Raw genomic sequence first — 20068 nt, forward strand, 5'->3', positions numbered from 1 at the left:
ACTCGTTCCGTAACACATCATCCCGTGATCAACTCCTTGGTCACATTGTGCACATTATGATGATGTCCTACCGAGTGGGCCCAAAGATACCTCTCCGTTTACACGGAGTGACAAATCCCAGTCTCGATTCGTGCCAACCCAACAGACACTTTCGGAGATACCTGTAGTGTACCTTTATAGCCACCCAGTTACATTGTGACGTTTGGCACACCCAAAGTATTCCTACGGTATCCGGGAGTTGCACAATCTCATGGTCTAAGGAAATGATACTTGACATTTAGAAAAGCTTTAGCATACGAACTACACGATCTTTGTGCTAGGCTTAGGATTGGGTCTTGTCCATCACATCATTCTCCTAATGATGTGATCCCGTTATCAACGACATCCAATGTCCATGGTCAGGAAACCGCAACCATCTATTGATCAACGAGCTAGTCAACTAGAGGCTTACTAGGGACATGGTGTTGTCTATGTATCCACACATGTATCTGAGTTTCCTATCAATACAATTCTAGCATGGATAATAAACGATTATCATGAACAAGGAAATATAATAATAACCAATTTATTATTGCCTCTAGGGCATATTTCCAACAGTCTCCCACTTGCACTAGAGTCAATAATCCAGTTCACATCGATATGTGATTAACACTCAAGGTCACATCCCCATGTGACCAACACCAAAAGAGTTCTTGGGTTTGATCATGTTATGCTTGTGAGAGAGGTTTCAGTCAACGGGTCTGCAACATTTAGATCCGTATGTACTTCGCAAATTTCTATGTCATCTTGTAGATGGAACTACTACGCTACATTTGGAGCCATTTCAAATAACTGTTCTACTTGGAGCTATTCTAAATTGTTGCTCCATTATACGTATCCGGTATCTCTACTCAGAGTTATCCGGATAGGTGTTAAGCTTGCATCGACATAACTCTTTACGTCGAACTCTTTATCACCTCCATAACCGAGAAACATATCCTTATTCCTCTAAGGATAATTTAGACCGCTATCTGGTGATCTACTCCTAGATCACCTTTGTACCCTCTTGCCAAATATGTGGCAAGGCACACATCAGGTGTGGTACTCAGCATGGCATACCGTATGGAGCCTATGACAAAAGCATAGGGGACGACATTCGTCCTTTCTCTTTTTTCTGCCATGGTCGAGCTTTAAGTCTTAACTTCATACCTTACAACTCAGGCAAGAACTCCTTCCTTGACTGATCCATCTTGAACACCTTCAAGATCATGTCAAGGTATGTGCTCATTTGGAAGTACCATTTAGCGTTTTTGATCTATCCTCATAGATCTTGATGCTCAATGTTCAAGTAGCCTAATCCAGGTTTTCTATTGAAAAACACTTTTCAAATAACCCTATATGCTTTCCAGAAATTATACATCATTTCTGATCCACAATATGTCAACAACATATACTCATCAGAAATTCTATAGTGCTCCCACTCACTTCTTTGGAAATACAAGTTTCTCATAAACTTTGTATAAACCCAAAATCTTTGATCATCTCATCAAAGCGTACATTCCAACTCCGAGATGCTTACTCCAGTCCTTAGAAGGATCGCTGGAGTTAGCATACCTTTTAGCATCCTTAGGATCGACAAAACCTTTCTGATTGTATCGCATACAACCTTTCCTTACAAAAACTGGTAAGGAAACTCGTTTTGACATCCATCTGCCAGATTACATAAATGCAGCTAATGCTAACATGATTCCGACAGACTTAAGCATTGCTACGGATGAGAAGATCTCATCGTAGTCAACTCCTTGAACTTGTGAAAAACTCTTCGCCACAAGTCGAGCTTCATAGACGGTGACATTACCGTCTACGTCCGTCTTCTTCTTAAAGATCCATTTATCTCAATGGCTTGCTGATCATTGGGCAAGTCCACCAAAGTCCATGCTTTGTTCTGATACATGGATCCTATCTCGGATTTCATGGCTTCTAACCATTTGTCGGAATTCAGGCCCACCATCGCTTCTCCATAGCTCGTAGGTTCATTGTTGTCTAGCAACATGACTTCCAAGACAGGATTACGTACCACTCTGAAGTAGTACGCATCCTTGTCATCCCACGAGGTTTGGTAGTGACTTGATCTGAAGTTTCATGATCACTATCATAAGCTTCTACTTCAATTGGTGTAGGTGCCATAGGAACAACTCCCTGTGCCCTGCCACACACTAGTTGAAGAGACGGTTCAATAACCTCATCAAGTCTCCACCATCCTCCCACTCAATCCTTTCGAGAGAAACTTTTCCTCGAGAAAGGGCCCGATTCTAGAAACAATCCCTTATTGCTTTTGGATCTGAGACAGGAGGTATACCCAACTGTTTTTGGGTGTCCTATGAAGATGCATTTATCCGCTTTGGGTTCGAGCTTATCAGCTTGAAACTTTTTCACATAAGCGTTGCAGCCCCAAACTTTTAAGAAATGACAGCTTAGGTTTCTCTAAACCATAGTTCATACGGTGTCATCTCATCGGAATTACGTGATGCCCTATTTAAAGTGAATGTGGTTGTCTCTAATGCCTAACCCATAAACTATTGTGGTAATTTGATAAGAGACATCATGGTATGCATCATATCCAATAGGGTGCAGTTATGATGTTCGGACACACCATCACACTATGGTGTTCCAGGCTGTATTAGTTGTGAAACAATTTCCACAATGTCTTAATTCTGTGCCAAACTCGTAATTCAGATATTCATCTCTATGATCATATCATAGACATTTTATCCTCTTGTCACGACGATCTCTCACCTTCACCCTGAAATTACTTGAACCTTTCAATAATTCAGACTCGTGATTCATCAAATAAATATACTCAACATCTACTCAAATCATCTGTGAAGTAAGAACATAATGATATCCACTACACGCCTCAGCACTCATTGGACTGCACACATCAAAATGTATTACTTCCAACAAGTTGCTTTCTAGTTCCATTTTACTGAAATCGAGGCTTTCAGTCATCTTGCCCATGTGGTATGATTTGCATGTCTCAAGTGATTCAAAATCAAGTGAGTCCAAACGGTCCATTTGCATGGAGTTTCTTCATGCATATACACCAATAGACATGGTTCGCATGTCTCAAACTTTTCAAAAACGAGTGAGCCCAAAGATCCATCAACATGGAGCTTCTTCATGCGTTTTATACCGATATGACTTACGTGGCAGTGCCACAAGTAGGTGGTACTATCATTACTATCTTATATCTTTTGGCATGAACATGTGTATCACTACGATCGAGATTCAATAAACCATTCATTTTTGGGTGCAAGACCATTGAAGGTATTATTCAACTAAACAGAGTAACCATTATTCTCCTTAAATGAATAACCGTATTGCGATAGACATAATCCAATCATGTCTATGCTCAATGCAAACACCAATCTCGATGGTAGAGGGAGCGTGCGATGCTTGATCACATCAAGCTTGGGAAAAACTTCCAACACATATCGCCAGTTCACCTTTAGCTAGTCTCCGTTTACTCCGTAGCCTTTTATTTCGAGTTTACTAACGCTTAGCAACCGAACCGGTATCTAATACCATGGTGCTACTAAGAGTACTAGTAAAGTACACATCAACACAATGTATATCCAATATACTTCTATCGACCTTGCCAGCCTTCTTATCTACCAAGTATCTAGGGTAATTCTGCTCCAGTGGCTGTTCCCCTTATTACAGAAGCACTTAGTCTCGGGTTTGGGTTCAACCTTGGGTTTCTTCACTAGAGCAGCAGCTGATTTGCCGTTTCATGAAGTATCCCTTCTTGCCCTTGCCCTTCTTGAAACTAGTGGTTTCACCAACCATCAACAATTGATGCTCCTTCTTGATTTTTACTTTTGTGGTGTCAAACATCGCGAATATCTCAAGGATCATCATATATGTCCCCGATATATTATAGTTCATCACGAAGCTCTAGCAGCTTGGTGGTAATGACTTCGGAGAAACATCACTATCTCATCTGGAAGATCAACTCCCACTCAATTCAAATGATTGTTGTACTCAGACAATCTGAGTACAAGCTCAACAATTGAGCTTTTCTCCCTTAGTTTGTGGGCTAAGAAAATCGTCGGAGGTCTTATACCTCTTGACGTGGGCACGAGCCTAAAATCCCAATTTCAGCCCTCGAAACATCTCATATGTTTCGCGACGTTTCAAAACGTCTTTGGTGCCTCAATTCTAAACCGTTTAACTGAACTATCACGTAGTTATCAAAATGTGTATGTCAGATGTTCACAACATCCACAGACGACGTTCGAGGTTCAGCACACTGAGCGGTGCATTAAGGACATAAGCCTTCTATGAAGCAATGAGGACAATCCTCAGTTTACGGACCTAGTCCGCATAACTGCTACTATCAACTTTCAACTAAATTTTCTCTAGGAACATATCTAAACAGTAGAACTGAAGCGCGAGCCACGACATAATTTACGAAGACCTTTTGACTATGTTCAGGATAATTAAGTTCATCTTATGAATTCCCACTCAGATAGACATCCCTCTAGTCATCTAAGTGATTACATTATCCGAGTCAACTAGGCCGTGTCCGATCATCACGTGAGACGGACTAGTCAACATCGGTGAACATCTTCATGTTGATCGTATCTACCACACGACTCATGCTCGACCTTTCGGTCTCTTGTGTTCCGAGGCCATGTCTGTACATGCTAGGCTCGTCAAGTCAACCTAAGTGTTTCACGTGTGTAAATCTGTCTTACACCCATTGTATGTGAACGTTAGAATCTATCACACCCGATCATCACGTGGTGCTTCGAAACGACGAACTTTCGCAACGATGCACAGTTAGGGGGAACACTTTCTTGAAATTTTAATGAGTGATCATCTTATTTACTACCGTTGTTCTAAGCAAATAAGATGCATAAACATGATAAACATCACATGCAATCAAATAATAGTGACATGATATGGCCAATATCATATAGCTCCTTTGATCTCCATCTTGGGGCTCCATGATCATCTTGTCACCGGCATGACACCATGATCTCCATCATCATGATCTCCATCATCGTGTCTCCATGAAGTTGTCTCGCCAACTTATTAATTCTACTACTATGGCTACCGGTTAGCAATAAAGTAAAGTAATTACATGGCGTTGTTCAATGACACGCAGGTCATACAATAAATAAAGACAACTCCTATGGCTCCTGCCGGTTGTCATACTCATCGACATGCAAGTCGTGATTCCTATTACAAGAACATGATCAATCTCATACATCACATATCATTCATCACATTCTTCTTGGCCATATCACATCACATAACATACCCTGCAAAAACAAGTTAGACGTCCTCTAATTGTTGTTTGCATGTTTTACGTGGCTGCTATGGGTTTCTAGCAAGAACGTTTCTTACCTACGCAAAACCACAACGTGATATGCCAATTGCTATTTACCCTTCATAAGGACCCTTTTCATCGAATCCGTTCCGACTAAAGTGGGAGAGACAGACACCCGCTAGCCACCTTATGCAAGTAGTGCATGTCAGTTGGTGGAACCAGTCTCACGTAAGAGTACGTGTAAGGTCGGTCCGGGCCGCTTCATCCCACAATACCGTCGAAACAAGATTGGACTAGTAACAGTAAGCATATTGAACAAAATCAACGCCCACAACTACTTTGTGTTCTACTCGTGCATAGAATCTACGCAAAGACCTGGCTCATGATGCCACTGTTGGGGAACGTAGCAGAAATTCAAAATTTTCCTACGTGTCACCAAGATCTATCTATGGAAAAACCAGCAACGAGGGGAAGGAGAGTGCATCTACATACCCTTGTAGATCGCTAAGCGGAAGCATTCAAAAGAACGGGGTTGAAGGAGTCGTACTCGTCGTGATCCAAATCACCGGAGATTCTAGGGCCGAACGGACGGCACCTCTGCGTTCAACACACGTACAGCCTGACGACGTCTCCCATGCCTTGATCCAGCAAGGAGAGAGGGAGAGGTTGAGGAAGACTCCATCCAGCAGCAACACAACGACGTGGTGGTGGAGGAGCATGGTGATCCAGCAGGGCTTCGCCAAGCACCGCGAGATATGAGGAGGGAGAGAGGTAGGGCTGCGCCAGGGAGAGGTCAAACTCCTGTGTTGACTAGCTCGTTGATCAACAGATAGTCATGGTTTCCTGGCTATGGACATAAGGATGTCATTGATAACAGGATCACATCATTAGGAGAATGATGTGATGGACAAGACCCAATCCTAAACATAGCACAAGATCCTATAGTTCGTTTGCTAGAGTTTTTCCAATGTCAAGTATCTTTTCCTTAGACCATGAGATCGTGTAACTCCCGGACACCGTAGGAGTGCTCTGGCTGTACCAAACGTCATATTGACCGGAGAGGCGTCTCGGTAAATTATATATAGAAAGTGCAGTTTCGGCCATCGGGAGAGTTTCGGGGTCACCGGTATTGTACCGGGACCACCGGAAGGGTCCCGGGGGTCCACCCCATGCGCCTCCCCCTAGGGGAGCCTATATAAAGGGGGGGAGGGAGGGGGCAGCCACACCTTGAGTCTTGGCGCCTCCCTCTCCCCTGCTACCACAGCGCTCAAGTGGGTTTCGAACCTGAGACCTCCAGCTACTAGACCGAACGAGCTAGCCACCCAACCACACAACGCTATCTGTGTAACTATAAGCAAGAATTTTATATATAGACAATACGTTGTGATGCTTTGCTGTACCAACCAAGCAGTTTTTTTTTTTGAGAAATCTCTAGCTCCAAGTAGTTTTTTACTCGTTTTCTAGCTTTAATCGACGGAACGAGCTAGCCACTCGACAACAATTAGATGCTAAAAATAGTAATTATATAATTAGGCCTGTCCTGTGCGCCAACCCATGCAGTTTTCTACTCGTTTTCTTTTTATTTTGTCCAAGTTATATTTTTTTTAGTTTTTCCCATATAAAACATTTACAGTTATTATTTTTTTGCGGCTAAAAGTTACAGTAATAATTAACATACAACTATTATGTATTTCAAATGTCTATTCTATTTTCATTCTTTTGTACCTTGCAGAGGTAAACATGAACTTTTTATAAAATTTACATGGACTTAAACAGTTCAACGTGCATTACAAATTATTTGCAAATTCTGTATCTTCATTCTGGGCCAAAAGCACACAATTTTTGTATATGTTTCAACCAGTATTAAAAATTATTGTGTAATAATAATAATGTTTTGAAATGTATTAAAAATGTTACACATGTTTTAGTCTACAGAAATGTAAGATTAATAGTACATAGTATCATAATATATTTTTACTAAAACGTTCACCATTTTCTAAAAACACACTGAACATTTTAAAAAATACACATTGACTTTTTTTAAAGGGACGTTGTCTATTTTTTGAATTCATGATGAACTAAAAAACACGTTTACAATTTTTTTAATACACGTGAAATGGTTTTCTAAAAACATGTTGAACATTTGTTTCAAATGCACTAATACTTCCGTTAAGTTTTATCGCAATTGCAATTTTCCGTACATTTCTTGTTTTGAATGAAAAAAATAATATCAAGAATGCAAATGAACTTAAAAATAATAAATATAACTTCGTTTTATTTTTAGATGCACAAAATGTGTGTTGAGTGCCCGACACGAAATACTCGGCATACCTTTTTGATTTCTTTCTATTCTTTGTTTTGATTTCTTCTCTACATTCTGTTAATGGTCTTGAAACTTCTCTACATTCAATATACACCATCACATGTTTCAGAATATGCAAACAAAGTTGGAAAAACATGAAACTTGACATGGGGTCATTATATGATCCCTAGAGACCGTGGTAAAAAAATTGAGAAGGTTTTACAAAAGTTGTCACGTACACTTCTTGGAAACCGGGACATCTCCCGGGAAACATGGTTTCGAGAGGGAATGGGCCGGGTTTGAATGCAATGATTCATCGTTGGACCTTGAAAGTTTTTTTGCATTCAAGAGACACCATCACATGTTCCATGTCAAAGTTTATCATTTTAGGGGTTTGTTCGCTATATTTTAGTCATTGAGTGCATTTCTTGTTATTTAACGAATACAATTCAAATTTGAACAACATGTGCATACAAAAATGGTAAAAATGGGTTAAAAACAAATCCTAATTTTGTCCAACAAGTCTATGTTCAGGTCTTATCCAAGAAAAGAAGAGGAATCACATACATTAGGGTGCCAAGGATCGAGCCCAAACACAAAGCTTATTGGTTTTTTTATTCTAGAAAATGCAAACAAAGTCCGGAAACAAGAAACTTGACATGGTGTCATTACATGATTCCTAGGCACCATGGTAAAAATTTGAGAGCGTTTCACAAAACTTGCGACGTACACTATTTGGAAACCGGAAGATCTTCGAGGAAGAATCATGATTTCGAGAGGGAGCATGCCGAGTTTGAATGCAAAAGTGACGGTTGCTTCATCGATTGACCCTGAAACATTTTTTACACTGAACATACACTGTCATATGTGCCATGTCAAATTTGGCATTTTGTGTTTCTGTTTCTTTCTAAATTTCATCCTCTAACCATTCTCCTATCTCATCTTCATTTCCGTCTCTCTCTCTCTCCTTCTCTCTCTGCACATTGTGTAGAACGCGGCCTGCACGTCGGCATGCTCACTGGCGGCCTGCATGTCGGCGTGCTTGCCGTTGGCGGTGATTAAAGTAGCGCAGGGAGGCGTTGACTCGCCGAGGAGCTAGGGAGGAGCGTCGGAGGCGACTTCTTGTGCTTGCCGGCGGCGGCGATTGAAGTAGCGCAAGGAGGCGTTGACTCGCCGAGGAGCTAGGGAGGAGCACCGGAGGCGACTTCTTGTGCTTGCCGGTGGCGAGCGTCGATGTTAGTGGTGAGAGCTGCGAGGGGAGGTGTCAGCTTGACAAGGAGCTCGAGAGAAGCAAGGCATGCAATTGCTCTCGAGGGGATCGTGATCCAGATCCGGCAACACACAAGTTGTTGCAGTGGGGAAGATTGCAACAATGACTCAGTTGCAAAAACTAGTCATCATAATACGTTGCTCCCGAGCCATATGATTAAAATCAGATCATCAGGTAGTTTGCATCATTTTCGTTAATATAAATTATCTAAAAATAGCAAAAGCCCATTACGGCTCTCAGCCAGGGAGCGATCTTGCGTGAGGCAAACCATGCATTCTGATTGGCCATATCAGCCCGCCCGCGGATCGTGCTCCTCAACCGTTCGATTTTCTGAGATCCAACGGATGGCACACAATCCCTAATTCCCTACCTCTCTCTTCTCTCCCCTACCCCCGCAGCCGCCGGCTTCTCTTCCGCCCAGATCCCTCCTCCCGTGCCTCCTTCCTCCCATCTCATTCTCCAATCTTCGACTTCCCTGCCCAGTCGAGGAGCTCGGAGGCCGCACCGTGGCAAGCACCACCGGCGCGACGTCCAGGCCGCCCCACACCGTCCGAGCGTTCCGTGTGCGGCTGGATCTGGCGTCTAACTGCCGGATCCACCGCGGATAGCAACACCGGCTGCTACCTCCTCTCCGACTCCGACCACCACACCACCTCTACTCCATCCAGCCGTCCCGTCCACTGCCAGAACCAGCAATCTCGCTGTCGGATTGGTGGCGGTGGTTCCTCATGGTTCAGTCTCCTCCCGATGACGCGCCGGGGGCTGGTTCCAGGCGGACATCAGCCGGCCCACGGTTAGCGCTCTCATCTCACGCCCGTCTTCCCCATCGATGGACAACACCGACACTGCTAGGTATGGTGACCGCAACCAGGGCGACGGGCCACTTCTTCGTCTCTAGCTCCGGTAAGACCCTGGTCTTCCATCCTGCTCTCCCTCTCTCGTGCTCTGGGTGACACGGCCACCGAGCCGTGCCTGTGTATGTGCCGGCCATGGTGCCATGGCTTAGGATTTAAGCATGTGGTGGTCATCTGGCCATGGTTTATCCTGTTCTCGCCGTTTGCTAGGAAGAATGTAATAGGATGCATATTTTAGCTTGATTTAGCTCATAGGCTGCTATCCGATCACATTCTATGCTATTGTTGATTATTCCTGTTCATGGTATGCTAATGTTTAAAACTGTTTCTGTTTATTTAGGTTCAGTGGGGTTATACTCATGCTCATGCTACTGAACAATTGTCCTAGCATGTTACTTGGAGTTTGGGCATGGTACTGTGGTGATTTGCAGGTTATTGGCTTTTGTACTTCTCGATGGCTTGTAGCTAGAATTACAGAGTTGTATAAGAACCGAAATTATTAGGCTAGACTTGAGTTGTGATTTGCCATAGTAAAGTGTTTACTCCTATAGTTCTTATGGTATCTTTAAATAGACATCTATATTGAGTGTATCTGTATTGCCCCTCTGTTCTTAGTAATCTACTTCATTTACATTGCCTCTAAATGCTGGAATTATGAATGTTTGTTAGGAGTAGTAAATACTAATGAATTGATTTTGCTGAGAGTCAAGTGTAGTCATATTTGTGAATGTGCCTTCTGTAAGGTTTGTGAATTTGAAAAAAAAACACTACTTATATTGTACAGTGTGATCTTGCATTTATGTATAATAACATCAAATAGGAAAAATACATATTGCATTAGAATTATATATGTTTGAGTAAATAGGCCTTCTGACAATTGTAATCTCAGTTTCTTCATTTGTTTTAGAATACAAAAATAGGCCGTATGACAATTGTTTAATTGAGAAGTGTGATGCACATTCTTTTAGAGGCACAATAGTTTCCTTTCCTCCACAATATGTACTGTGCATATAATGATCATTTCTTATTTCCTTATTCTGTATTAGCTAGATACTGATTGGTGTAGTATTTTAACAGCTGTGCAGGATCATTTGCTGCCTGTACGAGAGTGTGAATGACATCATCGACTTCTACCTCCTCCATCTCAAGGACAAATCTCTTGCAACCCATGGTGCTGCATTTGAAGTGTTCATTTGTATTTTGGTAGTGATTATTATCTGTGCAATGTATGATGTTTTGGATTTCTTTTGTAAATGTTGGCAATGTGGTTTTAGTGTTGTACCAGCGATGGTTGTTGTAATTGAATGAAACAATTTAATAGAAAATTGTGGGCTTGGCAAAATTATGTGTCCTGCTGATGGAAAATAACTGGATGTGAAAATTTGTATTATGTGTAATGGGATGTGCTAGCTGGGCGAATTGAATGGACGTTGCTATTTGGGCTGTATTGGAATTAATTGGGCTGAAATCTTAATTGGGTTGATATGGGCCGTATTGGAATTAATTGGGCTGAAATCTTAATTGGGTTGATAGTCAAACGTAGTGGGCTAGAATTTTAACTGGGCCGATGATCAAATGGGCTGCCACCTTAGATTCACGGAAGCTGCCACGTCAGATGATGATGTGGAATGCGTCCTAACGTCGTTATGAGCATGTCTGTTAAATACCCACCTATGACAGTCCAAATCCGTCATGGATCCGTGACGGATTTGGAAACCCGTCATGGAGTGCATGGTTGTCAAATTATGACGCGATATACATGACAGATTTCAAATCCGTCATGGGTGCTCTTCCATGATGGTTCTGAGCACATCGGTGACGGTATGAATCCGTCATGTATTAACAAGTTTCTTGTAGTGTACACCTCTCCCTCATGCAGTGTAACGGCGAAGCCCTGCTGCGGTGACGCCCTGCATCCACCACCACGCCGTCGTGCTGCTGGATCTTCATCAACCTCTCCTTCCCCCCTTGCTGGATCAAGAAGGAGGAGACGTCACGCTGACCGTACGTGTGTTGAACACGGAGGTGCCGTCCGTTCGGCGCTAGGATCTCCGGTGATTTGGATCACGTCGAGTACGACTTCCTCATCACCGTTCTTTGAACACTTCCGCGCGTGATCTACAAAGGTATGTAGATGCAATCCGATCAATCGTTGCTAGATGAACTCATAGATAGATCTTGGTGAAATCGTAGGAAATTTTTTGTTTTCTGCAACGTTCCCCAACAGTGGCATCATGAGCTAGGTCTATGCGTAGTTCTCCTTGCACGAGTAGAACACAATTTGTTGTGGGCGTAGATGTTGTCAACTTTCTTGCCGCTACTAGTCTTATCTTGCTTCAGCGGTATTGTGGGATGAAGCGTCCCGGACCGACCTTACACGTACGCTTACGTGAGACTGGTTCCACCGACTGACATGCACTAGTTGCATAAGGTGGTTAGCGGGTGTCTGTCTCTCCCACTTTAGTTGGAGCGGATTCGATGAAAAGGGTCCTTATGAAGGGTAAATAGAAGTTGACAAATCACGTTGTGGCTATTACGTAGGTAAGAAAACGTTCTTGCTAGAACCCTTTTGCAGCCACGTAAAACTTGCAACAACAATTAGAGGACGTCTAACTTGTTTTTGCAGCAAGTGATTTGTGATGTGATATGGCCAAAGTTGTGATGAATGATGAATGATATATATGTGATGTATGAGATCATGTTCTTGTAATAGGAATCACGACTTGCATGTCGATGAGTATGACAACCGGCAGGAGCCATAGGAGTTGTCTTTATTTTTTGTATGACCTGCGTGTCATTGAGAAACGCCATGTAAATTACTTTATTTTATTGCTAAACATGTTAGCCATAGTAGTAGAAGTAATAGTTGGCGAGCAACTTCATGGAGACACGATGATGGAGATCATGGTGTCATGCCGGTGACAAGATGATCATGGAGCCCCAAGATGGAGATCAAAGGAGCTATGTGATATTGGCCATATCATGTCACTATTATTATTTGATTGCATGTGATGTTTATCATGTTTTTACATCTTGTTTACTTAGAACGGCGGTAGTAAATAAGATGATCCCTCATAATAATTTCAAGAAAGTGTTTCCCCTAACTCTGCACCGTTGCGACAGTTCGTTGTTTCGAAGCACCGCGTGATGATCGGGTGTGATAGATTCCAACGTTCACATACAATGGGTGTAAGACAGATTTACACATGCAAACACTTAGGTTGACTTGACGAGCCTAGCATGTACAGACATGGCCTCGGAACACAGAAGACCGAAAGGTCGAGCATGAGTCGTATAGAAGATACGATCAACATGAAGATGTTCACCGATGTTGACTAGTCCGTCTCACGTGATGATCGGACACGGCCTAGTTAACTCGGATCATGTTATACTTAGATGACTGGAGGGATGTCTATCTAAGTGGGAGTTCATTATATAATTTGATTAGATGAACTTAATTATCATGAACTTGGTCTAAAATCTTTATAATATGTCTTGTAGATCAAATGGCCAACGTTGTCCTCAACTTCAACGCGTTCCTAGAGAAAACCAAGCTGAAAAACGATGGCAGCAACTATACGGACTGAGTCCGGAACCTGAGGATCATCCTCATAACTGCCAAGAAAGATTATGTCCTACTAGCACCGCTAGGTGACGCACCCGTCCCACAGAACCAAGACGTTATGAACGCTTGGCAGACACGTGCTGATGATTACTCCCTCGTTCAGTGCGGCATGCTTTACAGCCTAGAACCGGGGCTCCAAAAGTGTTTTGAGCGACACGGAGCATATGAGATGTTCGAAGAGCTGAAAATGGTTTTCCAAGCTCATGCCCAGGTCGAGAGATATGAAGTCTCCGACAAGTTCTTCAGTTGTAAGATGGAGGAGAATAGTTTTGTCAGTGAGCACATACTCACTATGTCTGGGTTACATAACCACTTGACTCAGCTGGGAGTTAATCTAAGATGACGCGATCATTGACAGAATCCTCCAGTCGCTTCCACCAAGCTACAAGAGCTTTGTGATGAACTTCAATATGCAGGGGATGGAACAGACCATTCCTGAAGTATTTGCAATGCTGAAATCAGCAGAGGTAGAAGTCAAAAAGGACCATCAAGTGTTGATGGTGAATAAAACCACTAAGTTCAAGAAAGGCAAGGGTAAGAAGAACTTCAAGAAGGACGGCAAGGGAGTTGCCGCGTCCGGTAAGCAAGCTGCCTAGAAGAAGCCAAAGAATGGACCCAAGCCCGAGACTGAGTGTTTTTATTGCAAGGGAAGTGGTCACTGGAAGCGGAACTGCCCCAAATACTTAGCGGACAAGAAGGCCAGCAAAACAAAAGGTATATGTGATATACATGTAATTGATGTGTACCTTACCAGCACTCGTAGTAGCTCCTGGGTATTTGATACCGGTGCAGTTGCTCACATTTGTAACTCAAAGCAGGAGCTGTGGAATAAACGGAGACTGGCGAAGGACGAGGTGACGATGCGCGTCGGTAATGGTTCCAGGTTCGATGTGATCGCCGTCGGCACGCTACCTCTACATTTACCCACGGGATTAGTTTTAAACCTCAATAATTGTTATTTAGTACCAGCTTTGAGCATGAACATTGTATCAGGATATCGTTTAATTCGAGATGGCTACTCATTTAAATCCGAGAATAATGGTTGTTCTATTTATATGAGAGATATGTTTTATGGTCATGCTCCTATGGTGAATGGTTTATTCTTAATGAATCTCGAGCATAATGCTACACATATTCATAGTGTGAATACCAAAAGATGTAAGGTTGATAATGATAGTCCCACATACTTGTGGCACTGCCGCCTTGGTCACATAGGTGTCAAACGCATGAAGAAGCTCCATGCAAATGGACTTTTAGAGTCTCTTGATTACGAATCATTTGACACATGCGAACCATGCCTCATGGGTAAGATGACCAAGACTCCGTTCTCAGGAACAATGGAGCGAGCAACCAACCTATTGGAAATCATATATACTGATGTGTGCGGTCCAATGAGTGTTGAGACTCGTGGTGGCTATCGTTATGTTCTCACCCTCACTGATGACTTGAGTAGATATGGGTATATCTACTTAATGAAACACAAGTCTGAAACCTTTGAAAAGTTCAAGGAATTTCAGAGTGAGGTTGAGAATCAACGTGACAGAAAAATCAAGTTTTTGCGATCAGATCGTGGAGGAGAATACTTGAGTCACGAATTTGGTACACACTTAAGAAAATGTGGAATAGTTTCACAACTCACGCCGCCTGGAACACCTCAGCGTAATGGTGTGTCCGAACGTCGTAATCGCACTCTATTGGATATGGTGCGATCTATGATGTCTCTTACCGATTTACCGCTGTCATTTTGGGGCTATGCTTTAGAGACTGCCGCATTCACTTTAAATAGGGCTCCGTCGAAATCCGTTGAGACGACACCGTATGAATCATGGTTTTGGAAGAAGCCTAAGCTGTCGTTTCTAAAAGTTTTGGGATGCGATGCTTATGTCAAGAAACTTCAACCTGAAAAGCTCGAACCCAAGTCGGAAAAATGCGTCTTCATAGGATACCCTAAAGAAACTATTGGGTATACCTTCTACCTCAGATCCGAAGGCAAGATCTTTGTTGCCAAGAATGGATCCTTTCTAGAGAAGGAGTTTCTCTCGAAAGAAGTAAGTGGGAGGAAAGTAGAACTTGATGAAGTATTACCTCTTGAACCGGAAAGTGGCGCAACTCAGGAAAATGTTCCTGTGGTGCCTGCACCAATTAGAGAGGAATCTAATGATGATGATCAAGATACTTCTGATCAAGCTCCTACTGAACTTCAAAGGTCCATAAGGACACGTTCCGCACCAGAGTGGTACGGCAACCCTGTCTTGGAAATCATGTTGTTAGACAATGGTGAACCTTCGAACTGTGAAGAAGCGATGGCGGGCCCGGATTCCGACAAATGGCTGGAAGCCATGAAATCCGAGATAGGATCCATGTATGAAAACGAAGTATGGACTTTGACTGACTTGCCCGATGATCAGCGAGCCATAGAAAATAAATGGATCTTTAAGAAGAAGACATACGCGGATGGTAATGTGACCATCTATAAAGCTAGGCTTGTCGCTAAGGGTTATCGACAAGTTCAAGGGGTTGACTACGATGAGACATTCTCTCCCGTAGCAAAGCTGAAGTCCGTCCGAATCATGTTAGCTATTGCCGCATACTATGATTATGAGATATGGCAAATGGACGTCAAAACGGCATTCCTTAACGGTCATCTTAAGGAAGAACTGTATATGATGCAGCCGGAAGGTTTTGTCGATCCTAAGAATGCTGACAAGGTGTGCAAGCTCCAACGCTCGATTTATGGGTTGGTGCAAGCATCTCGGAGTTGGAACATTCGCTTTGATGAGATGATCAAAGCGTTTGGGTTTATGCAGACTTATGGAGAAGCCTGCGTTTACAAGAAAGTGAGTGGGAGCTCTGTAGCATTTCTCATATTATATGTAGATGACATACTTTTGATGGGAAATGATATAGAGCTTTTGGACAGCATTAAGGCCTACTTGAATAAGAGTTTTTCAATGAAGGACCTTGGAGAAGCTGCTTATATATTAGGCATCAAGATCTATAGAGATAGATCAAGACGCCTCATAGGTCTTTCACAAAGCACATACCTTGATAAGATATTGAAGAAGTTCAATATGGATCAGTCTAAGAAGGGGTTCTTGCCTGTGTTGCAAGGTGTGAAATTGAGCTCAGCTCAATGTCCGACCACGGCAGAAGAAATAGAAGAGATGAGTGTCATCCCCTATGCCTCAGCCATAGGTTCTATTATGTATGCCATGCTGTGTACCAGACCTGATGTAAACCTTGCCCTAAGTTTGGTAGGTAGGTACCAAAGTAATCCCGGCAAGGAACACTGGACAGCGGTCAAGAATATCCTGAAGTACCTGAAAAGGACTAAGGAAATGTTTCTCGTTTATGGAGGTGACGAAGAGCTCGTCGTAAAGGGTTACGTCGACGCTAGCTTCAACACAGATCTGGATGACTCTAAGTCACAAACCGGATACGTGTATATTTTGAATGGTGGGGCAGTAAGCTGGTGCAGTTGCAAGCAAAGCGTTGTGGCGGGATCTACATGTGAAGCGGAGTACATGGCAGCCTCGGAGGCAGCACACGAAGCAGTCTGGGTGAAGGAGTTCATTACCGACCTAGGAGTCATACCCAATGCGTCGAGCCCGATGACTCTCTTCTGTGACAACACTGGAGCTATTGCCCTTGCCAAGGAGCCCAGGTTTCATAGGAAGACCAGGCATATCAAGCGCCGCTTCAACTCCATTCGTGAAAGTGTTTAAAATGGAGACATAGAGATTTGTAAAGTACATACGGACCTGAATGTAGCAGATCCGTTGACTAAACCTCTCCCTAGAGCAAAACATGATCAACACTAGAATTCCATGGGTGTTCGATTCATCACAATGTAACTAGATGATTGACTCTAGTGCAAGTGGGAGACTGTTGGAAATATGCCCTAGAGGCAATAATAAAATGATTATTATATTTCCTTGTTCATGATAATTGTCTATTGTTCATGCTTTAATTGTATTATCCGGAAATCGTAATACATGTGTGAATACATAGACCACAATGTGTCCCTAGTGAGCCTCTAGTTGACTAGCTCGTTGATCAACAGATAGTCATGGTTTCCTGGCTATGGACATAAGGATGTCATTGATAACGGGATCACATCATTAGGAGAATGATGTGATGGACAAGACCCAATCCTAAACATAGCACAAGATCGTATAGTTCGTTTGCTAGAGTTTTTCCAATGTCAAGTATCTTTTCCTTAGACCATGAGATCGTGTAACTCCCGGACACCATAGGAGTGCTCTGGGTGTACCAAACGTCACAACGTAACTGGGTGACTATAAAGGTATACTACAGGTATCTCCGAAAGTGTCTGTTGGGTTGACACGGATCAAGACTGGGATTTGTCACTCCGTATGACGGAGAGGTATCTCTGGGCCCACTCGGTAATGCATCATCATAATGAGCTCAAAGTGACCAAGTGTCTGGTCACGGGATCATGCATTACGGTATGAGTAAAGTGACTTGCCGGTAATGAGATTGAACGAGGTATTGGGATACCGACGATCGAATCTCGGGCAAGTAACGTACCGATTGACAAAGGGAATTGTATACGGGGTTGCTTGAATCCTCGACATCGTGGTTCATCCGATGAGATCATCGAGGAGCATGTGGGAGCCAACATGGGTATCCAGATCCCGCTGTTGGTTATTGACCAGAGAGCTGTCTCGGTCATGTCTACATGTCTCCCGAACCCGTAGGGTCTACACACTTAAGGTTCGGTGACGCTAGGGTTGTAGAGATATGAATATGCAGTAACCCGAAAGTTGTTTGGAGTCCCGGATGAGATCCTGGACGTCACGAGGAGTTCCGGAATGGTCCGGAGGTGAAGAATTATATATAGAAAGTGCAGTTTCGGCTATCGGGAGAGTTTCTGGGTCACCGGTATTGTACCGGGACCACCGGAAGGGTCCCGGGGGTCCACCGGGTGGGGCCACCCATCCCGGAGGGCCCCATGGGCCAAAGTGGGGAGGGGAACCAGCCCATAGTGGGCTGGTGCGCCCCCCTAGGCCCACCCCATGCGCCTAGGGTTGGAACCCTAGGGGTGGGGGGGCGCCCCACCTGGCTTGGGGGGCACTCCACCCCTGCCGCCGCCGCCCCCCCTAGGAGATCCCATCTCCTAGGGCCGTCGCCCCCCTAGGGAAGCCTATATAAAGGGGGGAGGGAGGGGCAGCCACACCTTGAGTCTTGGCACCTCCCTCTCCCCTGCTACACCTCTCCCTCACGCAGTGTAACGGCGAAGCCCTGCTGCGATGACACCCTGCATCCACCACCACGCCATCGTGCTGCTGGATCTTCATCAACCTCTCCTTCCCCCCTTGCTGGATCAAGAAGGAGGAGACGTCACGCTGACCATACGTGTGTTGAACACGGAGGTGCCATCCGTTCGGCGCTAGGATCTCCGGTGATTTGGATCACGTCGAGTACGACTTCCTCATCACCGTTCTTTGAACGCTTCCGCGCGTGATCTACAAAGGTATGTAGATGCAATCTGATCACTCGTTGCTAGATGAACTCATAGATGGATCTTGGTGAAACCGTAGGAAAATTTTTGTTTTCTGCAACGTTCCCCAACAGTTCCACCCTAGGGGCGGCGGCCAGCCCAGATCCCATCTGGTGGGGCGGCCAGGGGAGGGGGAGAGGGAGGCGCACCAGGCATGGGCCCTAAGGCCCATCTGCCCTTAGGGTTTGCCCCCCTCCTCCCCTTAGGCGCCTTGGGCCCTTGTGGGGGGGCGCACCAGCCCACCTGGGGCTGGTCCCCTCCCACACTTGGCCCATGCAGCCCTCCGGGGCTTGTGGCCCCACTTGGTGGACCCCCGGGACCCTCCCGGTGGTCCCGGTACGTTACCGATAAAATCCGAAACCTTTCCGGTGACCAAAACAGGACTTCCCATATATAAATCTTTACCTCCGGACCATTCCGGAACTCCTCGTGACGTCCGGGATATCATCCGGGACTCCGAACAACATTCGATAACCACGTATATCTATTCCTTATAACCCTAGCGTCATCGAACCTTAAGTGTGTAGACCCTACGGGTTCGGGAACCATGCAGACATGACCGAGACGTTCTCCGGTTAATAACCAACAGCGGGATCTGGATACCCATGTTGGTTCCCACATGTTCCACGATGATCTCATCGGATGAACCACGATGTCGAGGATTCGATCAATCCCGTATACAATTCCCTTTGTCTAGTGGTACGATACTTGCCCGAGATTCGATCATCGGTATCCCGATACCTTGTTCAATCTCGTTACCGACAAGTCTCTTTACTCATTCCGTAACACATCATCCCGTGATCAACTCCTTGGTCACATTGTGCACATTATGATGATGTCTTACCGAGTGGGCCCAGAGATACCTCTCCGTTTACACGGAGTGACAAATCCCAGTCTCGATTCGTGCCAACCCAACAGACACTTTCGGAGATACCTGTAGTGTACCTTTATAGCCACCCAGTTACGTTGTGACGTTTGGCACACCCAAAGTATTCCTACGGTATCCGGGAGTTGCACAACCTCATGGTCTAAGGAAATGATACTTGACATTCAGAAAAGCTTTAGCATACGAACTACACGATCTTTGTGCTAGGCTTAGGATTGGGTCTTGTCCATCACATCATTCTCCTAATGATGTGATCCCGTTATCAACGACATCCAATGTCCATGGTCAGG

At 44.1% G+C, this 20068-nt stretch overlaps 1 long non-coding RNA gene across 1 annotated transcript; it reads left to right on the forward strand.

Annotated features, from left to right (window-relative positions):
• The first annotated feature begins 9225 nt into the window (after window positions 1–9225).
• LOC125540712 lies at window positions 9226–11154 on the forward strand. The gene is made up of 3 exons (XR_007297365.1): window positions 9226–9792; window positions 10084–10174; window positions 10821–11154. It is a non-coding gene; the product is annotated as an uncharacterized LOC125540712 (long non-coding RNA).
• The last annotated feature ends 8914 nt before the right edge of the window (window positions 11155–20068 follow it).

The sequence above is a fragment of the Triticum urartu genome, chromosome 1 (genome assembly GCF_003073215.2).
Source record: "Triticum urartu cultivar G1812 chromosome 1, Tu2.1, whole genome shotgun sequence".
Lineage (NCBI taxonomy): Eukaryota > Viridiplantae > Streptophyta > Magnoliopsida > Poales > Poaceae > Triticum > Triticum urartu.